Source organism: Microcebus murinus, chromosome 29 (genome assembly GCF_040939455.1).
Source record: "Microcebus murinus isolate Inina chromosome 29, M.murinus_Inina_mat1.0, whole genome shotgun sequence".
Classification (NCBI taxonomy): Eukaryota; Metazoa; Chordata; class Mammalia; order Primates; family Cheirogaleidae; genus Microcebus; species Microcebus murinus.
Window position 1 is genome coordinate 11,292,564 of NC_134132.1, and position 18,068 is coordinate 11,310,631.

Below are 18,068 nucleotides of genomic sequence, written 5' to 3' on the forward strand. Positions count from 1 at the left end.
GAAAAAAAAACTCAAAACAACCACCAGAGATAGATACTATTATCGTTTCCATATTGGTATTCCCATCTTATAAGTAAGGACCCTAAAGCTTAGAGAGATTATGGGACTTGGCCGGGGCCATGCAGTTAGGAAGCAGGGAAGCCAGGATGCAAACTAAGCCAAGCTGCTTGGCCTCAACTTCTGCAGCCTTCACGGAGATACGACATTGCCCTTCAAATGGGGACATGCGAAGACTTATGTCAGATAGACCTGTGAGGATCAGCTGATATGACACATACAAAGCTGTTAGCACGGTGTCTGACACATAATAAACGTATGCAACAAATGAGGAAGTAGCAGCAAAAGAGATTAGACAGGTATAAAAATAACCAGAACGCCAAGGCAAAAATAAGTGCACCCCTCCAGTCTATTTCGCAGGGAAAGCTCCTTCTTCTAGAACATTCTAACCATGGGGGTACAGTGATGAGCTGTGTTTGGGGTAGAACACCCATAAATGGCGATATTTCTGAGTGGGCTTCCAAATGATCTATAATAGAAGGAGTTGATGGTTCATACGTCCGGAAATTTCTGAACGCTTGCAAAGAAGGTCGAAGTATCTGAAGGACCCTGTCATTAAAATTCGGACTGTCTTTTCGAGAACAATCTGCAATCAAGCTTGTGCAAAAATGCATCGGCTGCAGTTGCTCCTCTTCCCTGCTTGAAGCCCTAGTCCCCCCATGGGCTTTATTTAGGAAGCAACAACAGCATGGATTTCCTTTTCAGAGTCTTAAAATAAAAATCCCCAAAAAAGAGGACGCTGCTTATAAAATCTTTCAGAGTTGTTTGAAAAAGGAAGAAAAAAAAAAAAAAAAACAACGCATGCAGAAGAGAGAGCCAAGTGCTCGTGTTCTGGCCAAGTTATAAGCGTCTGAGAACAAGAGCAGGAGGGGGGGGACTGTTAACCCCATCCCTGTCCAGATCATTAGCTCTTTCCTTTTGCTTTGCACTAAGCTCATCCTCCCAGAGCAAGCCCGGCCTGCCAGGGAAATCCAGGAATCTGCAACAAAAACGATGACAGTCTGAAAACCCTCCCTGGTGCCAACCTCCAAATTCTCATCTGTCACTTCCAGACCCTGACTAGTTGACAGAGCAGCAGAATTTCAACTCCAATAGACTTGAATGTGCTTCTGGGCAAAGAAGCAGAGCTAACCAGGAAAGGGGTTTAAAGAGTTTTTCTCTTGGGTATTTGTCAAACTTTTATTGCCTGGCTGCGTGCAAAGAGGGGACCCAACTTCGGTTTTCTCCTGAGGCTCTGGATCCAGCCACTTACCTGAAGGTAAATACATCTTAATAATGTCACTGTGTTGTGTGATGGCATTTGTTAAACTGATTTGCATGAGCTGTTAAGGCTGTCTAATCTTTTTGCCTAAATAATACAGAATCATCAACTTTTTGTGTTGATTCACAGAAAAGCCACTTCATGGGGGAATTTTACTGTTTGTATTCGTGTTTCCTTTTTTTTCCTCCAAGATTAAATAGCAAATACTAATAAATGGTGATGGTTTTAGTAAAGACCCAGGACAGAAATGCAGAACTGTTGTTAGCCCGAGTAGCCCTCAGATCTTGGGGAAGCCCAAATCCCAGAATGTGTTTTGTAGAAATACTTTACTAACGTACAAAAGAAACCATAAAGAAAGTAGTTTTTGAAAAAAGCTTTCAAAGAAAATAATCTGTATATTTTCCATGCTTATAGTATCTAAATTTCTTTAATCACTTCTGTAGTCCCATTCTGGACCTAACATAATGTAGAAATGGAATATTTAGCTTTTGCAAAAGGCTGGAAAAATCTCTCTAATAGCATATGCTTGTTTGATTATTTCTGAGTTCGTTGTGGTCGTTTGTTATCGATTTCCTGACTGCCTTTTATAGCTTTATAACTAATTGTGCCTTGCCTCCTACTCAGCATTGTTAAGATGCACACACACATAGATGTAAAATTTCTCTAATTCTTAATAATGCTTTACTTACAAAAGCAAAGGGAGTTAAAGAGCTTAAGAGATTATGACAACTCTTATTATAAGGCACTATCATGTCTGATTCTCTCTTCTAAAATAAAACAATCATGCAAATTGTGCTTATTCATTTCTGCCCGGTATAAAAGATTACACTGCAGGAGAAAACCACACTCTCAAATGCACATTAATACTGTTGAAACTGTACCCCAGGAGGTACTGCAGAGAGAGTATCTCTTTTGCACTGCCTTCCATCTGCAGAGGTTAAAAATGTCACCTTGTCATTGTATCTGAACTCTCCTCTGGCCCTGGGCCTAAGCACACTGAATAGAAATGTTCACTCAGTCCAACTCAGCAGAAATCTTTTTTTTTTTTTTTCCAGTTCTCCCTTTTCTCATAGATACCAGTTTTTTTCACAGTTCACAGTTTACTTAGTTAAACCTTAGTGGTTATGACTATGGTTAAGTATGATTTAAAAAAAAAAAAAGAAGATATCCCTCTTTGGAAAGATTTAAGTTTATATTCCTGTTCATTCAATGAGATTTAGCAAAGCAGAGTCGTCTATTTCATTCAGTTGTCATCCAATCAACGAATGCTGCATTGCACATTTTGGAAAAGAATAATATATGTGTTATTCAGGAATCTTGCTTTTTTTTCTTCCAGAGAATTTTTGTACAGCCACTGAGCAGTTAGATTCTTGGGGTTTCTTTTCCAAGTCCTTCAGGATTTAATTGCCAGTAGGCTCTCGTGCTGCAGTTTCACTTAACAACCAAGTAAAAATAATAAATAGTGATGACATAAACGAAATGAGCAGGGACATAGCTAGACAACCCCAAAACATTATGCATTTCATTCCCTCCCGACTGGTATTTTTACTCAGTTCATTTGAACATTGCTATTTTAGTTAAGTTTATTCCAATGTCCGGAACCCGTTAAGAATATTTTTCCACCAAGCAGAACATAAATAACTTGCTAAAAGGCTTGAGGTGTGCTTTGCCTTCACATATCATTCTGGAAGGATCTTTGGGGGGTTGTGGGGGAGATCCCCATAAATCCAAGAGGATTTCTCTGGAAGGGCCTGGCTGCCCAAGACATGTCCAACCAGGCCAGGGGCTGGTTTTTACAGGGTTCAAAGGGCATTTTCTGAGCTTGTGATGGTAGCACCACCTTGGACTGGCCTGGCTTTTGTGTTAGGCATCAAAAAATGGACAGAACTTTGGAAAACAGAATGTGTAGTCTTGACTAATTGCTCCAAAGGTAGACAGACAGTCTAATAAAGTGAATAGGACCTTGGGCTCTGGTTCATACCTGACCATATAGAACTAACTGGTTTATATAAGACAATATAGACCTAGTTTACATCCAAGCTTTACCACCATATAGCTCTGTGACTTCGGGCAAACAACTTAACCTCTCTGTGCCTGAGTCTTTGCATTTATGGAAACGGGATCCTAAAATTAGGAGCTACCTGAGAGATTTGTTATAAGAGTAAGGGATGCCGGGCGCAGTGGCTCACGCCTGTGATTCCAGCACTCTGGGAGGCCGAGGCGGGCGGATCACTCGAGGTCAGGAGTTCGAGACCAACCTGAGCAAGAGCGAGACCCCGTCTCTACTAAAAATAGAGAAATATAAAAATATTTAGAAAATATATAGAAATAAATTAAAATATAGAAAAATATATAGAAAATATATAAAATATATAGAAATATAAATATATAGAATATATAAAAATATATAGAAAATATATAGAAATAATTAGCAGGGCATGGTGGCGCATGCCTGTAGTCCCAGCTACTTGGGAGGCTGAGGCAGGAGGATCGCTTTAGTCCAGGAGTTGGAGGTTGCTGTGAGCGAGGCTGACGCCACAGCACTCTAGCCAGGGCAACAGAGTGAGATTCTGTCTCATTAAAAAAAAAAAATAAGAGTTAAGGGAAGAAAACTGCTATGCTTGGTACATTAAAGCAATCAATTAATCATGGCTAATATGAAAGTACTGGCCTGCCTCTATGTCCCTATTGAAACTCTGTAAAAAGGAAATAGACAATAGATTTTCCCTCATGGTTTCTTCCTTGTACTTATACATTTTGCTCTCTAATAGCAGAGTGGACAGAACCTGGGTTCAGGGCTTAACGCACCTGGGCTGGAGTCCCAACTCTGCCTCCTACAAGCTGCGTGAGGTGAGCCTGGTCTGTCCCTTCCGACGCCCAGGACTCAGTTTACCCACCTGTAAAGCAAAACGGCGATCATCATACCTACAGATGGGGCTGCTGTAGGAATCAAACGAGAGGTTTATTCAATGCCAAGTATAGTAGCTGGCACATGGCTAGGCACACAGGAAATTTTACTCATTGCTTAGAAGAAATCTCATGTATCAGCACGGTGTCTGTTCATGGGCATTGCGTGATTTTTCTGGTGGTAACGTTGGTGATCAAGAAGGAAATGTTCTTCGGACTGTCTTATTGGAAGTGCAAAGAGATATCAAAATAAATCAGACAACTACTATTTTACCCTGGGTGCAGGGAAGGCTCAAGTGAGGTGTTTATTACTGTGAGTCTTTACTGTTTCACCAGTTAGTATCTTCTTAATGGCCAAGTCAAATGGAACCCAAGAGAAGGTTCTGTTTCAGCTAGCCGCCCCCCCCCCAAGGGGGAAGAAGTGCTGCTTTGCGGTCGATTCTGTTTTATTGACCCACTTGGACAGAGAAGCAGCCCCCCAACATTTTGTCTTTCTTGTACTTTCTAAAGGCAAGAATAGGGCTTTTGACTTGCTCTAAGGGGGTATTTTTTTTTTTCCTTCTCTAACTCAAATCCAAGCAAAAGAGTTTTTTTGTTGTTGTTGTTGTTGTTGTTTTTGTCTTTGTTTTTTTTGTTGTTGTTTTTGTAAACCTCTCCCCATGTTCCTAGCATTCAAATGTCAGCTGCTTTTTCTGGCAGCCTGGAGCGGCAGCCTGTCGTCATAGCAATGGAAGGGTCTAGAGAAAGTCCTGCTTCATGGCCTGATCTGGGAAATAACTCTTAGTCTGCTCAACAAAAAACAAAAAAAAAAAAATCCTTCTTTAGAAATGAAGTCTCCAGGCCTGGCTTGTTTCCTTCCTATTATGCAACCAATTTAGGGACAGCAACTGCAGTAGCTAAATGTTTTCTTTAAAGACTTAGTGAAAAGGTGTTTTTAAGAAATGAACAAGAGCTCTAAAACAGCAGCCATTTTACTATGGAGCACAGGGGGGAAATTGGGAAAGCAAAGGAAGAGAAATAGAATGGCCTCCCTGGATAGCCCATGCCACACACCCTGCCAAAACCCCATCTTCCTAGTCCCCACTGTGTCCCCCATGGGTGACCTGGGACAATTCTGGGGCAGGCTGCCTGGACTTGAACCCTGGGCCTCATACTTTCTGGTTTGTTTTTATTTTTTGTTTTTTTGAGACAGAGTCTCACTCTGTTGCCTGGGCCAGAGTGCCATGGCGTCAGCCTCGCTCACAGCAACCTCCAACTCCTGGGCTCAAGCGATCCTCCTGCCTCAGCCTCTGGAGTAGCTGGGACTACAGGCATGCGCCACCATGCCCGGCTAATTTTTTTCTATATATTTTTAGTTGTCCTGCTAATTTCTTTCTATTTTTAGTGGAGACAAGGGTCTCGCTCTTGCTCAGGCTGGTCTCGAACTCGTGACCTAGAGTGATCCTCCCGCCTCGGCCTCCCAGAGTGCTAGGATGACAGGCGTGAGCCACCGCACCCCGCCACTTTCTGGTTTCTTTAATTTTATTCACTCTGTGCCTCTGTCTTCTCATCTGTGACAGTCATAACATTGTCATGGGCATCGAATGGGGCATTTGTTACAGTGTCTAATAAACAACCACGGTGGCTCACGCCTGTAATCCTAGCACTCTGGGAGGCCGAGGCGGGAGGATCGCTCAAGGTCAGGAGTTCCAAACCAGCCTGAGCAAGAGCCAGACCCTGTCTCTACTATAAATAGAAACAAATTAATTGGCCAACTAATATATATAGAAAAAATTAGCCGGGCATGGTGGCGCATGCCTGTAGTCCCTGCTACTCGGGTGGAGGCTGAGGCAGGAGGATCACTTGAGCCCAGGAGTTGGAGGTTGCTGTGAGCTAGGCTGACACCACGGCACTCTAGCCTGGGCAACTAAGCAAGACTCTCTCTCTCAAAAAAAATTAAATTAAATAAATAAATAAACAACCCGTGGTTAAGGTTGGCTGCTAAACTTGAGGGCCTCAGTTTCCCCCACTTGTGGCATAGGGATTAACAGCTAATTCATAAGATCATTGTAGGATTAGCTAAGACAATGACTGTAAATGCTCCATAAAGAGTATTATTATATTTAATATACTATCATATAATAATATAATAATGTTATTATGCTATAATAATATTTAATTATTATATATTATATAATTATAATATATGTCATATATAATATAGTATAATATAATAATATAGTATTATTATAACTCTTTTCATGGTTAGACATCAAACTGATAGGAATAGCCTTTTTGAACTTGGAATCTCCCAGTGAGTAAATTACAATGAATAGAGGCTTCAGGCCGAGCGCAGTGGCTCACGCCTGTCATCCTAGCACTCTGGGAGGCCGAGGCCGGTGGATCGCTCAAGGTCAGGAGTTCGAGACCAGCTCTGAGCAAGACCCCATCTCTTACTATAAACAGAAAGAAATTAATTGGCCAACTAAAAATATATAGAAAAAATTAGCCGGGCATGGTGGCGCGTGCCTGTAGTCCCAGCTACTCGGGAGGCTGAGGCAGGAGGATCGCTTGAGCCCAGGAGTTGGAGGTTGCTGTGAGCGAGGCTGACGCCATGGCATTCTAACCTGGGCAACAGAGTGAGACTCTGTCTCAGAAAAAAAAAAAAAAGACAATGAGTGTAAATGCTCCATAAGTAGTAGCTATTATTATAACTCTGTTCATGGTTAGACATGAAACTGATAGGAATGGCGTTTTTGAACTTGAAATCTCCCAGTGAGTAAATTACAATGAATAGAGGCTTCAGAAATGTCATTGCATAAATGTGAACCCCTGAATGTCTAAAGAGAAAGAAAGAAATAATTATGATGTTTTGCATGTATAAAGACTAAGGAAGACTCATCTTAATTAACACTAGGGCGAAAGTATTAAAACATCTTATCTTTCATTAAAATACTTTTTATTAAAGTTTTGTTAAAGTTTCTGTTGCAGTTATCTCCAGGATTTTCTAGGTCATGCAATTATATAAATAAGCAACATTTTAATCTTACATTTCAAGCAACTCATGTATTCAGTCTATACCCCGCAAAATGCCAGAGATTCAGCAGGAAGCAAAGCTATAGAGGGTCTATAGAAGCTCTATGTTCTTGTAGAGCTTACCATGTAGCTAGGGAGATGGCCATTAATCAAATTAATCACATTAATGAAAACTACATATGCCAAAACATAAAATAGCCTGGAATCCAAGGCCATCTTTCTTTTTCTTTTTTTTTTTTCTTTTTTTTTGGGGGGGGAGGGAGGACAGAGTCTCATTCTGTTGCCCAGGCTAGAGTGTCGTGGCATCAGCCTCGCTCACAGCAACCTCAAACTCCTGGGCTCAAGCGATCCTCCTGCCTCAGCCTCCCGAGTAGCTGAGACTACAGGCATATGCTACCATGCCTGGCTAATTTTTTCTATGTGTTTTTAGTTGGCCAATTAAAATTTCTTTCTATTTTTTAGTAGAGATAGGGTCTCGCTCTTGCTCAGGCTGGTCTCAAACTCCTGACCTCGAGCGATCCTCCCACCTCGGCCTCCCAGAGTGCTAGGATGACAGGCGTGAGCCACCGCACCCGGCCCCCTCTTTATTTTTCTAATGAAAAGATCCTCAACCAAAGATTTTGGCCAACCTAAACGCACAAATGGATGCTGTCATGTCATATATACTCAGGATATTTAATCTATGGTTATATATACACCATTAAAATGTCATTTTACTTTGAATATTTTAAACTTGTAAAACTGACTTTTTTTTTCTCTCTTTTTCAAATTTCACCAAACGGTTTTGTTAAAACTCTTCATACGCATTTTAAATCACGGATTTGCTCACTGGATCCACTCTGTAATTATCTAATACTGAGCACCATCGTCAATCCTTATGCAAGTTGTTTATAACACACGCTTATTAAAAATTTGCTGATGCCATGAATTTAATCCTCATCTTGTGCTAATGCTCTCCACGTATTAATTACTTACTATATTGCTTTTGCCACTGCTCTTTAAAGGGCTTATTTAAAGCCACCTGAATCTTTAAGTGCGGTTTTCTAAACCAGTATAATTGCAACACTTATAATAATGAAGTCATCCCTCAAGAACAATGACTAAGTCTGTTTTAAATATCTTTATCTCCTTTTTCCATCCACTGTCAGGGTGACCTTCCTAGGAACAAAAATAAGCATTGCTTGCGATCGTTTCTGGTTGTTTTCTTTCTTTTTTTTTTTTTTTTTTTTTTTTTGAGACAGAGTCTCACTCTGTTGCCCAGGCTAGAGTGAGTGTCGTGGCGTCAGCCTAGCTCACAGCAACCTCCAACTCCTGGGCTCAAGCGATCCTCCTGCCTCAGCCTCCCGAGTAGCTGTGACTACAGGCACGAGCCACCATGCCCGGCTAATTTTTTCTATATATATTTTATTTGGCCAATTAATTTATTTCTATTTATAGTAGAGATGAGGTCTCACTCTTGCTCAGGCTGATTTCGAACACCTGACCTCGAGCGATCCACCTGCCTCGGCCTCCCCGAGTGCTAGTCTGGTTGTTTTCTTGAATGGTACTTTGTTGCCCAAAATGAAGAAATCCAGACAGTGGCCTTTAACATAAGAGACTTGAGGCTGGGCGCGGTGGCTCACGCCTGTAATCCTAGCACTCTGGGAGGCCGAGGCAGGAGGATCGCTCAAGGTCAGGAGTTGGAAACCAGCCTAAGCAAGAGCGAGACCCCGTCTCTACTCAAAATAGAAAGAGATTAATTGGCCAACTAAAAATATGTAGAAAAAATGAGCCGAGCATGGTGGCGCATGCCTGGAGTCCCAGCTACTCGGGAGGCTGAGGCAGGAGGATCGCTTGAGCCCAGGAGTTTGAGGTTGCTGTGAGCTAGGCTGATGCCACGGCACTCTAGCCCAGGCAACAGAGTGAGACTATCTCAAAAAAAATAAAGAAATAAAAATAAAACACTTGAGTAGTGCTAGAATATAAAGCAAATCCCTGTTTCATACTGCATGATTTTTGGAGGGTGAAAACATTCACATATTTGAACACAGATCGTATATCATTATATGCTGAAATGAGTGCTATCAGGGCAAAGTCCCTTTGTTCTGAGACTATGCAAAGGAGCCTGACCTCCGCCCAAGGTCAGTGATAGCTTTCCCTGAACTTGAAGGCTGACTAGAGCCTCACTCTGGGGCAAGGGGTGTATGTTTTGGGTGGTAGGGGTTGGGAGGAGTGTGCGCATCTTGCACCAAGACCCTGTAGCAACAGGGACTGTGGCCTATTTCTGAGGACCCGGGAGGTAGCCAGTGGCAGATATAACCTCTAAGCAACTCCCCATAATACTCTCCTCCCTGAGCACGACACGGATGTACCCTCTGCTTAATGCAAGTTCAATGCATTCAAGTTCAAGTTCAAGTTCAAGTCTATGCGGAATTCCGGTGAGTCCCAAAGCCCCCACGGGCATGAACTGTGTCTATCCCTATTTGCTTGCTGGGAGGGTCCATTAGGAAGGATGTCAGGCAGTTGAAGGTCGGAGACTGAGAACAATCTGTCTCACTGAGGCTGAGAATATCACATCCACTCACAGGGCTAGGACGTTTTGATGTCAGACGGTGACTCAGCAGAGAACTCAAAATAGAAGAGCACCTTTTTCATCCTTCAGCCGACTTTACTGCCAAGCCAGAGAGCTCTCCCCAGAGGCTCATTAATACTTTAAAATCCCCAAAGCATCAGTGTAGACTCTGAATCAGGTAATAGCACGTATACGTTAGCCAGAATATGACGGAGAGATTTGCTCTCTCAAAACAAAGCCTTTGGCTTATCATGTAAAGACAAGGGGAAGGAGAACGTTCTGTTGGAATCTGATTATGAAGCACCTAGAATAATCACTTTGTTTACTGCATTTCCCAGAAAGGGAATATTTTCATAGTTACGATAATCGCCAAAAATAGCAGGTGACAGGCTTCCTCTGATATAAGCAATTTCAACAGAAGGTACCTGGCCTTATTTGGAAGCGGGGATGTACGTACTGCAGGAAATGATATGCCAATAGTAATAAGAAAAAGAAAGTAACAGGGGAAACAGTCATTGCAAATCTCTCATTTTTCTAGGGTATGTGGTTTGTCTTTCTCAGCTTGTTTAACATTGGACAAAAAAAGAGATAAACAGATCGAGTGGGCATCATCCGCCTTGAAACTCAAAAACACTAAAATAAGTTTCCTTGGTCTAAAAGGGAAGAAAGGCTTGCAAGTTTTGCAGAGGCTGCCAGAGAAGGAGCCAACAATTGGAGGGAGGGTTCAGCTACCTGGGGAAGTCAAGGCCACAGGGGGGACATTCAGTTAGAAAGACTTGAACTAGGATTTATTTTCCTGGATGGAGCTGGAGCCCATTCTACCAAGTGAAGTATCTCAAGAATGGAAAAACATAATTAGCCAACGTTCTTGTAAAAAAAAAAAAAAAAAAAAGAATGGAAAAACAAGCACCACGTGTACTCACCAGCAAGTTGGTATTAACCGATCAACACCTAAGTGGACATATAGGAGTAACATCTATGGGGTGTTGGGCAGGTGGGAGGGGAGGAGAGGATGGGTATATGCAAACATAAATAAGTGAGATGTGCAACATCTGGGGGATGGTCACGCTTGAAGCTCTGACTCAAGGGGGGAGGGGGCGCATGCACAATATACATAACCTTAACATTTGTACCTCCATAATATGCTGAAATTAAAAAAAAAATAAAAACAAGAACTAAAAGGCAGAATAGAAAAAAAAGAAAAGACTTTAACTAGTAGCTACCAACATTAAAATTTCCAAGGAGTCATCGATGTAGCCAATATAAAAGAGGAATTCGATTCCTCCTTTTGGAACTATGGATGACTGAGTTCACAGTTCAGTGTGTAGGCAGCTTGTTAGGGCTTAAAAAGAAAGGAAAGCAAAGGGAGATAAAGAGAGAGAAGAGATACAAAGACATGAAACGTGCCTGGTGGAGACAGATGATTATGCTAACTAGATTTGAGTCACAAGACAATAGGCAGAGCTTCAAAATTAAAATGTATCATTCTAAATTTAAATGAATGTTCTCCAAAGCGAAAGGAACTGAAAAGAAATAAAATGCATATACCTGCTTTGATCTGACCTTCCTCTAATCTAAATTTCTAGAAAATACTATAGGAACCGAAATGGAACCAAATACAAAAAAAAGAACACAAAATGAACCAAAATACAGCACCCCAAATACATTCTGGTTGTTTGTGTAAGTTGACTACTAAATCTAGACAGAGAATGAAGTTTCAGGGCGTGCCAAATTGTAGACACCCTCCCCTTTCTGTAGGAAGCACAGATTTCAGGATGAAGAGACAGAGAAGAGCCAGCCGGTTTCATTCCAGGGGAATGAATGAATGTTCCCTATCAAATGCAATACCAATGCCATATTTAGTTATGACATGCCCAGCGTTCACCCTCAGCCTGAGGGACCATGCACGGGTCTTAGAGATCAGAGGTGGCCTTAGTGCATCAGAGTTTGGGGACGGCTGACACACACATGGTCCTTTTTGTCCAAGCCTTCCTGCCCAACCTCTGCATGCCTGGCTGGAATATGTTTCCAGCTAGCAGAAAGGATATTCAAGCCCCTTGCTTGCTTCTCTCCAAGGACTGAGCTTGTGGGGCTGTGGAGAAATCTAATTACAACTTCCTTTCATGGTGAAATCTAATTACAACCTCTCCCATGGTGAAAACCAATCCTTTTAATACAAGGGGGGGAAAAAAAAAGCTAAACAAAGGGCTTCAAGCAGGGGATATGCCTGTGTTCTGTCTTCTGTCTTAGGCAGCTGTGCAGAAAGGTCGCCATGACCTTGGATTGCCTTGCTTAGGAACAGAGATCACAATCTATTACTCCTCCCCACTCAGCGAAAAGGAAAAAAAATATTTTCATATCTGATGTCAGGAGTTTTGGAGATTTTCTCTAAGATCCGTTAGTTAGATTTTGAGCCAACACCTGCTCCTCCGTATAGACTTTTTTTTTTTTTTTCCCAGCAAGATGACTTTGCATATTGCACTTGAATGCCATGCTAAATGAGAAATAAGATGGTGAGTTATTTGGGCCAATACCCTCCTTTCATCTGTGTCACCCTTTCAGCCAACCTGTGTGCTTGAGGGTCCCCCTGAATTCCTAACACCTAATGAAGAAAAATAGACACAGTTCTCAAAATAGCAATTTATGGAAATACATATTTTATAAGTACCCAGCACTGGTCTATAAATGCTGAAATAATAACATGTACTAAGCACATTCTATTTAAATCTCTATCACTACTGCATCATCAGCATACTCCACTGAATTTATATAAAATACAGATTTGCAGCTTATAAAGAAAAAAAAACGAGCAAACAGCTCAGAAAGCAAAGCATTTTTAGATTCATCCTGAGTTACCTAATCACCTATGTGATAGAGACCCCGTGGGAAGGTATCTTGAGATTACAAATATCAGAAGCATTCAGCTTAATTATAAGTCAATAAAAACCTATAACTCGTTTCAAGATGCCATGTTTGGTTGAACGTTCATGCTCTCTTAACTCATTGGAATCACTTTCAGCTCTCAAGCCATTAATTCAATGGATTCTCCCAACCTGTTACCAGGCACCAAACGACTCTGAACTAACTCTCTCTAAATCAATGCAATAATCCGTTGGAATTCACGAGAAACAAAACACAAATGCAGAACCCAGATGTCTTCTTTTCCTCCCTTTCCTCTTTTCTCTCCTTTCTTCCCTGATCCCCAACTCCAACTGACAGTAGGTTTTAAGGACTTTAAAGTGGGGTACGAATTACTCTCTTTCTAGAAAAGCTTTTCAATTTTTTCCTAAAATATGGAGAGAGGAAAATACTAGAAGCTTTTTGCTTTAAACCAGGACGATGTTCGATGTTTAAACCTTGGGACTCGCCGTGATTTTGTGTTCAGCAGCTTTTGGATAGAAAGTAGGGGGGGGGGGACAAGTACCAGCATCAACTCACGGATAAGAACAGATCGATGCCTTCTAAAAAGCTCATGGACGTCTTCTTGTGATCTGAAAACAACTTGAAGTCATTAATTTCAAAAGCAAATGTTTTCTTATTATTTTGAAAAAAATATTCTGGCTTGGAGTGCATTAAGGATGCCGTCCCCAACCAGGGTACCGGTCGGTGGCCTATTAGAAACCAGGCCGCACAGCAGGGGGTGAGCAGCAGGTGAGGGAGCAAAGCTTCATCTGTGTTTGCAGCCGCTCCTCATCACACTCATCACCGCATAAGCCCCGCCCCCTGCCAGATCAGCAGCTGCGTTAGATTCTCATCCGAGGACGAACCCTACTGTAAACCGCGCATGCGAGAGATCTAGGTTGTGCTCTTTATGAGAATCTAATGCCTGATGATTCAAGGTGGAGCTGAGGCGATGGGGAACAGTTGCAAATACAGATTACCATTAGCAGAGGGGTTTTTCCTGCACAATAAATGTCATGCGATTGAATCGTCCTGACACTGTCCCTCCCAGCCCCCCTGGCCCGAGGAAAAATTCTCATCCATGAAACCGGTCCCTGATGCCAAAACTGTTGGGGACTGCTGGTGTAAGTTTGCAATAGCCTGAGATCTGGATATTATTAACTTCTTTTCTTTCCCACACACACACTCCAGCCCATGCTTACTCTGTTTGCTTCTCTGTTGCTTTTATTTTTCTCCAATCCTGCGTGTTTGGGTGGAGGCCACAGTAAGGTGTGAATTGTGATCCTTTCTGGCCATGGCTGACTTTCCTGACTGCTCCCTGGCATCTTGAAAAAAGAGCTAACAGCTGCAGGGACCCACAGGCTAGTTCTTGAATGTGGGGTGTACATTTCAGTTCCGTGCAGCCGAAACTAGTCATTGTCCAAAAAAATTAACAACAGATTCCCCTGTACAATACTGTTCATCCAAAACACAACTTTGTTTTAATTTAGCTAATTAGGCTACTCTTGATTAAGTACATTTCTATGTGTTCTGGGACTAACCACCCAAAAACAGTGTTTTTAGGAAAATGTTTAAAACATTCAGTAAGATTGAGCTAGCAAGCTGGGCTTCCTTTGATGTGGAAAGGACTGGAACAGAAGGACTAATTACTTCCCAAGGCCCCAGATTAATCCTGGTGTCCTAACTCTCTAGAGACTGTATGGAAAGAGAAAAAAAAGAACACTGTGTGGTGGAAATGCAATTTTCCAACACCAAATGCTTCCCAAATTAGTTGTCCGTATTTCTTTCTTAAGCTCATCCATTCCATAGTGTCTTCGAACCCTGTCATTCTATCAACAAAATCATCTTTGTTGGGTACTGATTAAATTAAAATATTTTGTAGCTTTTGACTTTCTCCAAAGATGAGGACTGTTGAGCTCTGTTTAAAAAAAAAAGAAGAAGAAGAAGAAGACGAAATGTGCCCCAGCTAAGACAACTCTAGAAAAACTTAACTCGGGGCAGTTCTGGGGGTAAGAGGCAGCTTTGTTGACAGAAAATCTGAAAATATTAAAACCGATGAATTCTAAATCTTGAATCAAAGGTTGTATTGGTCAAGGACTGGGCCAAGAAATGATAGATCCAGGTAGGAAACTCAGATTTGGGGATTTGAGGAGAGTGTAATTAAAGAGTTATTTACCAAGGTGTGGGCAGGGGTTAGAGAAACCACCGAGGTTGTGGGAACAGACTAGCAGCAGCTGAGCTTGTACGTGTGAGGGGAGGGATATTTTCTGAACCTGGACAGGAAATGCTGAGTGAGAGGGTCACCAAGAGGCGCTGTGACCTTCATGAGAAGGACACAGACTCTGGTAGGGAGCTGAGAAATATATTCCCCAACCCTACTCTCCTCCTTCCCTTAAATTCCTCCTCGTGGTGCTCCCCCCTGGCTGAACCCAGTAGAAACCTCTAAGCAAGAAAAACTGTCCATACCTCGACAGGCCCCGGATGGCGCAGGGTGGAGAAGGGGAACATGGATCAGGAGGGCATGTGGGAAAGCAAAGAGAAGATGTCTACACAGCCAGAGGGAAAGATCTCTTCCCTGGGTGAGAGAGGAAGAATTTACAGCTGTGGACCAGCTGTGGATAAGCTGTGTCTTTTCCTTGCTTCAGGGAAACTTTCTAGAACCTTCCCTCTGAAGGCATAAATAAGCTTTGGGTTTTCACCCTATTTTCAAAGAAAACCTCAAACTCCAGCCATAAAATCCATTAGGGTTTATTGTAGGGGACTGACATATATTTTCCTAGTTTAAGAATTAAAGTTAGTGAGTAATGTACGTGTTCTGCCCAGAGTATTTGAAAGTAATCTGCTCTGGACAGATTCCCTGTGATAAACAAATGTGTTGCCTAGAAGCATAACAAAGGACCTGAGCTGCTAGTTGCAAGAGTGGCCCCACCCCACGGCATTAGGAGTCTGGAGGCCACACGATAAACATTTTGTTCCTGTGATTGCTACGTACACCCCATAAGATAGCTGGTTAGTCAATGATGGGTAAGACCCCTCAAGGGAGGGGCAACCTAAGCCATGCACAGCCGCCGGGGTTCAGCCAAAGATTTTAGGGGGTCACCCTAAGAGAAGCTGGGGATGAGAAATGCCCCCTGTGGCTCACCTTGCCCATCCTTGCTAATCTCGGTCCGTTATCTATGCCTAGTGCTTAGAGCAACCACCTTGAGATTCTGAGTCAGGAGACGTCTGCTTTCCTAAGGCTATTATGGAATTTATGGCCATTGCTGCAATGCCTGGGCAATTACGTACAAGGAATTAACTTTAATTTTTTAGAGAATAAAAATAAAATTGACCCGGTGTATTATTACTCGAGTCAACCGTCTGTCTGTGTGTCTGCATTTTTCTTTGTGTTCTGCGCGTTTCTGTTTTATGTTCTGTGTTCATCCTCCGTCCTACAAACAGGCCACGACAGTTTATTGTATCCACTTTTTTCAGAGAAGGCAGGCAATGAGTAAGGCTGCACCACTGGGCAAACCACTGTTTCCCCTATTAAATGTCTTGGTCCTCACCAAGGTACATGAGGAGCTGGGGCCATGTACTGAACCCTGAAGGAACCTCTGCTTGGACAGAGTGCTTTCGTTAGTGGGAAACAAGAGCTAAATCCTCGTTAAAGCACACCATTATTCCCCAGAGGTTCCCAACACCATGAGAATGAGGCTACTTGGAACTGTTCTTAGGTATTCTTTGCTGTTTTTCTTATTCCTGGAAGAGAACTACCCACAATGAATAATTCTTGGTCCATTCACAGAGCTGAAAGCACTGGCAATTCCTCACCCAACTAGCATAATTTAACAACAGACTTACTCTATTAACAAAAAAAGAGACAATTTCCACTGAGTGCAAAGAGGTTTCTTACCATACTGGTGGAGTTTAACTAATAAGGGAAATTCAAATAAGAGCAGCCAAAGGAGAAAGCCAAGAACCAGGCATTCAGGGGAAAGAAATTCCAGGGAGGTAGAGAAGAAAATAAACTCAGAGGTAAAGAGAAGAGCTAAAGGCAGAAAAAGAGTAGGATTAATCTATCTGATCCTTTCATGGACTAGACTTAAAAATGGTGACTTGTTATGCTATTAACAGCGTGAAGCAAATTATTCAGGTATTATTAAGTCCTACAACATCACAAATGCCACAGGCCCCCAGGTTAGCCATACTTAGGAGTGGATTCAGAGTTTGTGAAGCCAGGAATTTACACAAATGTGTGGGACCTTCTTTTGTAAGAACAGAAAAGTTGAAATGAGGTACAGGACTTTTGTATAGAACCTGCAAGAGAGGGACCCTAAAACTTAAGATTTGTAGCTCTGTGGTACATCCACTCTGATCATGCTCAAATGTCTGTACCCCAAAAAATATGCAAAAAGGTGGGGGGCAGATAAATGTGAATATGAGAAAATCTTGCATTCATGGAGGATAAAATAAAATGATGGATATTATAGTAGAACTTGAGCAAAGAAACATAAATATGGCCGAAATAATTTTTCCCACAACACCATAGGGCAGAGAACAGCAGAGGAGAATTTTGAAGGGCTGGCAAATGTCTGAGAAAAGAAGAGAGAATGTGTTCTTTTCTTCCATGCCATATGGAGTTCTGGGGTGCGACACAGTGAGATCAGTGAGTGGTATAATGAGATGAGGAACTCTGAAAGTCACAATGAAGAGGTGTGGAAAGATAGCTGTCACACAAGCTTGCCTCAGATAAGCCTGTGTGAATTCTCTAAATATAATTAAAGTAATCCCTCAATTACACATTATAGAAGAGGAGGAATGTACTCATTTCTCCTGAACAAGAAAGAAATAGAGAATCTTTGAGAATGTCCCTGAAGAGCCATTTGTATGTGTCCTTTGGCTTCCATGTTCCTCATTCATGACTGGACAAACTTAGTGACTTAAAACAACTGTTTCACAATGTCTCAAGATTTCATGGGACAGGAATTTGAGCAGGTCACTCGGAGGTACCCAGCTGGCAGATGAGCTGGTATGAAGTGCCCAAGGACAGAGGAAGGCTAAGATTGGCAGGGGACTCTTGAACAGTGGCATGGTGGTCTCTTACAAAGGGTCTCAGGACTCCCAGAATGAGTTTTCCAAGAAATCCAAGTAAAATCTCCAAGTCTTCTTATGACCTAGCCTCACAAGTGCCAGAACATCACTTCTTCCTCAACCAATTGGTCAAGGAAGGCACTAAAGCCAGGCCAGATTCAAGAAAAGGAGAATTAGACTCCGCCTCTCAATGGGAGAAATAGCAAAGAATGTACAGCCATCCTGACCACAATTACATAGTAAGTGAGAAATGTAAGAAATTATCTCAAGACAGCTACCCATGTGAGTTAGAACAGAGTTGAC

At 42.1% G+C, this 18,068-nt stretch overlaps 1 protein-coding gene across 1 annotated transcript in view; it reads left to right on the forward strand.

The window, feature by feature from the left end:
• The first annotated feature begins 907 nt into the window (after positions 1-907).
• The window catches only part of SPARCL1 (SPARC like 1), a 39,863-nt gene continuing 22,702 nt past the window's right edge, over positions 908-18,068 (forward strand). The window contains exon 1 of the mRNA XM_012774057.3: positions 908-1,315. The gene's annotated coding sequence lies outside the window, so the exon portion shown is untranslated. The remainder of the gene's footprint in view (positions 1,316-18,068) is intronic.